Source organism: Portunus trituberculatus, chromosome 41 (assembly GCF_017591435.1).
Source record: "Portunus trituberculatus isolate SZX2019 chromosome 41, ASM1759143v1, whole genome shotgun sequence".
NCBI lineage: Eukaryota > Metazoa > Arthropoda > Malacostraca > Decapoda > Portunidae > Portunus > Portunus trituberculatus.
Window position 1 is genome coordinate 36,253,039 of NC_059295.1, and position 8,493 is coordinate 36,261,531.

The 8,493-nt window shown below is 43.3% G+C and overlaps 1 long non-coding RNA gene across 1 annotated transcript in view; it reads left to right on the forward strand.

Moving 5' to 3' along the window:
- The window catches only part of LOC123517051, a 175,754-nt gene extending 170,317 nt beyond the window's left edge, over window positions 1-5,437 (forward strand). Inside the window, exon 3 of the long non-coding RNA XR_006678375.1 lies at window positions 5,392-5,437. This is a non-coding gene — a long non-coding RNA (uncharacterized LOC123517051). The remainder of the gene's footprint in view (window positions 1-5,391) is intronic.
- The last annotated feature ends 3,056 nt before the right edge of the window (window positions 5,438-8,493 follow it).

Genomic DNA, 8,493 nt, shown 5'->3' on the forward strand with positions numbered 1-8,493 from the left:
TACTTGTTCTGTCATCACTCACCGCAAGTCACCATCAGTTATCTTATTACACAGCTTCTGTCACCACAAATCGCGTGTCGCCACACGCTGCTAGTCACCACACGCCACCTGTTTTACCATCTGTCACCACACATACAGAATGATTGTCTTTCTTTCACCACAAGCCATACAGACACCTCACTTCACCCACGTCACACCTCCACCATTACGTGTCATATCACCTGTTCCACAGCCACATCACCTGTCTATCCACCCATCAAGAAAACCACTCACCACCACCACCACCACCACCACCATCATCACCACCATCACCATTACAAACATATTTCTTTCTACTACTGCCACTTCCTCGCATCCTACATCACTGCCGGTCTCCTATCCTTCCATCCCTTTTATCTCCCTCCGTCTCGTCCTCTCTCCCTCCCCGTCTTTTCCCTCCCTGCTCTCCAGCCTTTCACGAGTACCACCTCTTGTAACAAAGGTGGATTGCCATCGATATTAATTTCATCACGTATGGATTAATAAATTTTACCAATAAAACGCGCAGTTAACGTCACTTCCTGTTAGAAAAATGTGTATTCCAATTTCATCATAAAAATTCACACTCACCCTAGGTTTCCTTTTTCATTTTTTCTTTCTTCTTTTTACTTTTGGAAGAAATGAATCTGTCACTTCAGTATACAGTGGTAAAAGGAGAGACCGTTTTATTTCTTTTCTCCGTTAGTCTTTTGCCGTAGTTTGATTGTTGTTGTTTTATAAAGCTTTAGAAAGGGAAGGAATCGATGGGACGGAAGGACAGCTCGTGTGTCGGCAGCGGCAGCGGCAGCACCAGGAGGAGAGGAGGAGGAAGTGGTGGTGGTGGCGGTGGTGGTGATGGTGGTGGTGGTGGTGGTGGAGTTCCGGGCGTGATGGTGGTGGGGGTAGCAGGGGTGGTGCATGACAGATGTTTGATGTTTTCTTTATTTTTATCTTATTATTTCTATTCTGTGTATGAAAACGAATGTGTTTTACTTCCATTACGATGTCATTAGCATAGTTACAAATAACACATCCAAGAAAATATTTTCATCAGCTCTCCCATCATCACCATTGTCACCTTTTCTTCTTTTACCTCACTGTGGCTATTCTGTGAGACTTCCCATGCTTGCTTCATCTCTCTCTCTCTCTCTCTCTCTCTCTCTCTCTCTCTCTCTCTCTCTCTCTCTCTCTCTCTCTCTCTCTCTCTCTCTCTCTCTCTCTCTCTCTCTCTCTCTCTCTCTCTCTCTCTCTCTCTCGTATACCTTGACTCTTCTACCGCATAGTATATTCAGGTAGTCCGTCGTAATAATGATAATAATAATCTCGAAGTAATGTCTTTTCCACATTGTTGTCCTTTTCCTCCTGTCGCTGTCAGGGATCACATTCAGAGGAATACATACAAGTTTCTGCTTAGTTCTTTAGAAAGAGATGCGTGCCTCACCGCCACGCAGAGCTCCTCAGCAACCTCGCCGCCTGCTGAACGGTATGACATGTTTTATGCATTTGTCTAATGGCCTTTGGAGAGAGGATGACTCTTGTGACCCCGGATTTGTCTGTAAGGCAGAAAATTCGGCCAACATTATTATTGCATTCTTACGGTGGTGAAGCAAAGGTGAAGAATAGCATGCGTCAGGAGATCTGTGACTGGCCTGCCTTCTCTGCTCCTTTGCTCTCACTAGGTGTGGCAGATGGCACGTCAATGACAGTGTCTCGTCAATTAATTTATATTCTCTTAGTGGTGATGGTGGTAGTGGTGGTGGTGGCGCTCATTCACAATCCTGCCCCTGGGAATGGGATGGAGGAATACTATCTGATCTAGATTGCAGCTGTCCTATCTTAATTTTTCTAGCGTGATATATATTTTTTTGATACTAGAAAGGAATCTTGGAGTCTGTTGTCATGGTAATGTTCACTATTATGTTTTTTTCTCAACATTCAAGTCTGATATTGAAAACCCAAGCTGGAACAGCTGACCACCTTGAAGGCAAGTCTTGCAAAACGAATGGGTGATTCCCGCCGCAATAAAGCCTTGGTAATGTGAATGCTCGCTACCACCAGATGTTTCATTGTTCAAGATGCCGTATAAGATTGGCATCATGAATCCAGTGTCTCAGATAACAGTGCCAGCGAGGGCTCAGCATCTGAGGTAGTGGGAATCATGCACTCGTCTTGTCTGCGGCCCCAGTATTTTCTTTTTCGCCAAGAAGCGAACATGACCCCAAGAATTGTCAAGACGTGAATCACCATGAAGATACACTGACCATCAAGAGAGGGGTTTGCAAACACGTGCTCACGACAACCTGTCTAAGGCACACCACTACTAGTGCATACAACCATGTCATAATAGTAATAACTTCGTCTGTCGTTTACATATTATTCTTTACCTTCCTTTTCATTATAGTGGAAATTTCAGACTGAGGTCACAGTGGGGCGGCTATTTCTAGTGTCGTGTGTATTTCGAGCGTCAGCCTGATATAGAAGGTGCATGACTTCGTGATGTTCGTTATCTCGGCAGATTTTATAAAACGTATTTTTTAGACAATGCTAGCTTGGCAACTATGGAAGCTTCATATCCCTAAAAAATCTAATATCGTAAGAGGAATGAAAAAAGAATTCTTGTAATTGAAACAAGTTCTCTCCCCAAAAGTTGTTATCAGTAAAAAAGAAAAAAAGATTTGTTTTCTTCCAATGCTGCATTCCTGTAATTCGTTAGTTTCGCCCTTCACCCCGGGCAGTCCTCGCGTCGGCCCTCGCCCTCACCCAACCAGGGAGCAGGGGCCAGGAAGACTGGCACCACCACCACCACCACCAGGGACGGCACCATCATGGTGCTGCACGAGGGCGTTGCATTCACCACTTGTTCACAGCGTGAGGCTAAATTTTACACGGGCACCGCTACATCTTTTACATCGCATCTTGTGCTTGATTAAATGTGTCGAAAATTATTTACAGAAGTGTCCTACTGAATCTGTAACGTACACATACAAAAGGAAACACTATGAAGATCTCAGAGTTCGTGATTTTATATACTTTTTTTTCAAACATTAATTAAGCTTTGTATCTCCATAACCTGCTTATATAACATATTGTAAAGAACTTTTCTAGTAAATTAGGCAAAATAATGGTTTGATTTCCTCTCAAGCGGAAATTAATTTCATCTTGTTAAATATATATATATATATATATATATATATATATATATATATATATATATATATATATATATATATATATATATATATATATATATATATATATATATATATATATATATATATATATATATATATATATATAGTGAGTGTGTGTGTGAACCTCACATTTCATCCTTTAATTCTGTGCTCTTATACTATGCATATATAAATGTGTGTGTGTGTGTGTCTGTGTGTGTGTGTGTGTGTGTGTGTGTGTGTGTGTGTGTGTGTGTGTGTGTGTGTGTGTGTGTGTCGTCAAAAATACTTGGTGAGAAGCAGAAATGCAGCAAGGCAGGAAAAGTCGGAAGCGCGCGTCTGAATGGGCACCAGTTTCTGAATGAATTTAGCGGCAACAGTCGTGGAGGAGGTGAGTGAGCCGCCGGCGCCTGGCTGGATGAGGGCTTCGAGGCCACTACAATAGCAGCCTCACATAAAAGAGGGACACAATAATACAACAACAGTAATCCATTTGCGCTTTTGTTTATTCATCCTTTTCATGTTACGACTGCTTACAACAGCAAAATCTGGTGCTCTATACCGTTCCGGCCTGGCCGCCATTGTATTAGTCTATATTGTCCTGCGTTTTATTCTGATATTCACAGTAAGTACGTAATACCAAACAGGACGAGGAGTACCTCAGAACGGCACCACACCAACCTTCATTACAAGCACTATGCAACTTTTCTCCACATTTATTTGATATGCCAGATCCTTTACTCTTCTTTTCATTCCGGTGTGGCGTGACTCAACTTTGCCGAGTAGGAAGCCAGCCCCAGCCAGACTCGCTGAGGCAAATAAAGCAGCACAGGCACAGTCGTGCGTTCCCATGTATGGTTGATGATCCTTTGAGGGGCGTCGGGAGTGCAAGGGAAAGGGACATAGTTGGAGCGAACCATTGACGTGAAAGGTCAAAGTCGGCGGTATGAAACTGCAGTATTTATTGAGTGGAGAGAAAGTATATGTATAGTCCGAACAGCCAACGTTAAAGAAAAAAAAATCACAAACCGATACAGTTCATCTGATACAAAAATATTACTTTTCAGCTTGCTTGATTGTGAAATGTTTATCATATCATTTTGTTGCGGATAAGAGAAAATAGCTAATACCATTAAATAGGAATCGATGTTGAGAAAATGTTACTGTCAGAGAGTCAAAATATTGATGATTTGTCATGGCAATGGTAGCCTCTGCTTGCGCTGAATTACATCTCCATATAGTCTGTGGCACCATGGAGGGACGTCCTGCTCAGGGATCCACCCAAACGATCAGATAAAAAATCCTTTTCCTCATAGAATTCATCCCCCGATTGACATACACCAGCACCATCGCCTGCCATCATGGTGTACGCGGTAACTTTAATAAACACACACACACACACACACACACACACACACACACACACACACACACACACACACACACACACTTCATCAGATTTGCTGTTCTTTTTTTTTCACAAAGTTTGGCTCACGCTGGCATTCAGTCAGGTGAAGAGGACCATCCCAGACGGCGGCCACCATCGCCATCACGGGCATTGCGTGGCTGGAGACTCGTCTCTCCACCCACCTGATGAATCCATTCCCAGGAACCATTCAGCCAGACCTCCACTGGGGCTGCATTCCCATTCCAAACTACGCCTGACAGGATCCATCAGCTTGGTGCACCAGCCAGATTAGTGACTATCTCGCTGCATCTTCCACTCGAGGTATTTCCTGCAGACACAGTGATGGCCAGCACTGCCTTTTGGGGAGCGTGCGACACATCCATGCTTCTGTAGTGAGGTTTACAGCCATTAGGCTATAAGTGTAAGAAGAACAGACTTCAGATCGCTTTAATGTAGCAGTCGTTTTGTGAACACCTAGCTAGTGTAGTGACGCCATGATCCTCAAATGGCACTTTTACTACAGTGTCCCTTCTTCGTTTATGTGACCTTACAGTTAGTCGTACAGAGAGGAAGTCGTAACAGAAAGAATCATGAAAAACATCAATTACAACAAAAACCACAGCAACAAGAACAGCAGCAGCATCAACATCAATATCATCATCATCATCATCATTATCATCATCACCAACAAAAAAAAAAACAATAACAGCAGTGGTAGTAGCAGTTGCTATATATTTTCTATAGGTTATTATTTTTTCTATGATGTAATTAACAGGTTGATTACTTCTTCCATAGGGTGCAGTTACCTGGACGAGCGTCGCACCTCGCCGCTGACACCAAGGTAACGTTATGTTACATGCATGCACTCATTGCTGCATCATTGTGACATAGAATATGCATTTATGTGATCAGACAACTATATATATTATGATGATGTACACACTTTGTCATGCAGCAGTTAGTGGCTCGATTCGAGTTCTCGTGTGTAAGTTTCATTCACGTACGTATACGATACGTAATGCATCTCAGTTGTTCATTCCGTCTTGATTCATGAAAGATGGTCTGTGAAATCTCTATTAGGCTGGCAAAAGGCAATTTTCTGGAAGTTGGAGTGTTTGCAGACCTTCACGCTTGAGAGCGATACTTACTGAAGGAGACGGAAGGTCAAGGCGACGGAAGGGTGCGTTCTAGCAAAGCACAATTTACAATATACTTTCCATTTGATCTTTAGTCACATTCACTTACAAAGCATGGCGACTCGATGACTTCTTTAATGTTGTGCTAGTGTAACCACGTCTGTTGTTGCTTTGTGGTGTAGTTGTGAAAGACGGCATGGTGCACCGCGGAAACACATGTCTGAGGCAATGTTAAGGCGACGAGAGTGAAGGCGTGTAGCACGAGGGTCGCCACCCGTCAGGTCATGTTCCTGGCGTCTAGCGTGGGCATCTTTTTCTTTCTATCTTTTTTAATCTGAAAAAATGGAAACCCTAAATGTGTGTGTGTGTGTGTGTGTGTGTGTGTGTGTGTGTGTGTGTGTGTGTGTGTGTGTGTGTGTGTGTGTGTGCGCGCGCGCGCGTGTGTACGTGCGCTTTTATGGGTATTTATTTGGTTTAGAAATTCCTGGGCATTTTTCAAAATCGTTAGTGCTTAAAAACAAATAAGGAAAAACTATGCTTCCCTTCTTGACGCTAGAGTCTTATCACTTTCTTCGAAATATTTGCCCTCCTACAAAACTTTTAATGCAACTTATTTTTTATGTAAAGACACTAGTTTGCATTTAACTGTACGCATCACTGTAATGAGTAATTATAATCGGTGAAGTATGAAAAGATAAGATTATTCCTTAATCTTTCAAATGGTATAAAAATGGTATAAAAAAAAAATGACGATCACACCTTGCAGCAGCAAATGACTCACGCAACACTCCTTATGTTTGTGTGGCGGTGTAGTGATAGTATACTGGTGGTTTAGAGGTGGCGTAGTGGTGGTGTAGTGGTAGTGTACTGGTGGTTTAGAGGTGGCGTAGTGGTGGTGTAGTGGTAGTGTACTGGTGGTTTAGAGGTGGCGTAGTGGTGGTGTAGTGGTAGTGTACTGGTGGTTTAGTGGTGATGCATTGGTGTGATCTGATGGACACTCTGGTCTTGCTGGAAAGTGTATGACGATGTTATACGTGCAATGTTACTGCGAGTCATGCAAGTGTTGCTATATTGCAAGGGACAGAGAAGGCAGACGAGGTTTGATTGAAGCTGTTCTGTGTTGCTTTGTTTCCTCGACAGACTCTTCTCTGACGTGCATCTTCTAGCTGCTCAGAGAATCGCTAAAAGCAAAACTTTCTGTAAAGGAAACCTTTTTAATTGTCATGAGTGCAGTTCGAAATTAATGTATGTATAGATTTACTCCTATTTGAAAAGTAACTTGTGATAACATGCTTAAAGCAAAGAGTTATTCTCTGAGAAAGTAAGAACTGGAGGGACAAGAGGCGTGTTGTTGCCTGTGAGCTGTGAGGCTGTTCTTGCTCTTCCCAAATAAACTCAACAAGAGGCAGCATGTGTAATGAAGTGGCCATTGTATTCCACAGTCAAGCGTGTAGATTTTGCTTTATCTCTGCATAGAAATTAGTGTCTTCATGAGCCTCATCATAAATTCACAATCGTCGGTGCGCGATGCTTACGCTTTCAGTCGAATGTGTCGAGCTCATCAGGCTCAGAGCTCGTTCAGTACGGTAAAGTACCACCGTAACAGTCCAGTCAGTGTCTTCCATATCTTACCAAAGAAGTAAATTAGTAAATACAAGTACTTGGATAACAGTTATTTGCATGACAGTTCCTTGTGTCTGTCCCGCAGAAGACTCTCCTCGCTACAGGAATAGTATTGTCACGCACTCGATATAATGGAGCGTTTCTTCCCGAGTAACCAAGAGTAACGGGACACGCGGAATATGAAGAGATAACGATGGATAATATAGGAGAGGCTATTGAGGTAGGCTTCGGTGCAGGGACGTCCAATCTTGCCGGGACTTGTTGATGGCTCCCCGAGGTATCATTCGGGCCCAAATTAGCCCCCTCACAGTATGAGAAGTGACGTACACGCTCATTCCTATTCGTGAGGGGCAGTACAGATCGTTTCCAGTCTTCCGGGTAATTACAAAATGAGTTATAGGAGATATATGTCAGGATTCTGTTTGCGCCCCGGATTTTGGGTGACACATGTGAAGAGGCGCTGCTCCTATGTGTGTGTGTGTGTGGGTGTGTGTGTGTGTGTGTGTGTGTGTGTGTGTGTGTGTGTGTGTGTGTGTGTGTGTGTAGCCCGTCTCTCTCTCTCTCTCTCTCTCTCTCTCTCTCTCTCTCTCTCTCTCTCTCTCTCTCTCTCTCTCTCTCTCTCTCTCTCTCTCTCTCTCTCTCTCTCTCTCTCTCTCTCTCTCTCTCTCTCTCTCTCTCTCTCTCTCTCTCTCTCTCACTTCCACCCGCCCTCTCCACTAACTCCATTCCCTCACCGTCCTCTTAACATGCATTAATCCAGCGCTAGGAGTTTTATCACAAACAAAATTTAGAAAACGAGGCAGTCTTTTGATGTACTCGGCCCTTGTGTGTGTGTGTGTGTGTGTGTGTGTGTGTGTGTGTGTGTGTGTGTGTGTGTGTGTGTGTGTGTGTGTGAGGCTGGTCCTGTGATGGTGGGCTAATGCTGTATTCTCTTGGTTAGCTGAAAGAAAAGAGAATTGCAAACGAGGTTATTTAGTATTAATTAAAGTTATGAATCTGGGATCATTCTCTTCTTCGCCTTCATGCCTCTCTCTCTCTCTCTCTCTCTCTCTCTCTCTCTCTCTCTCTCTCTCTCTCTCTCTCTGAAACGTAATTAACACGGACACTGAAGAGAAGGCGGCGCTGTGTTCCTGGCGAT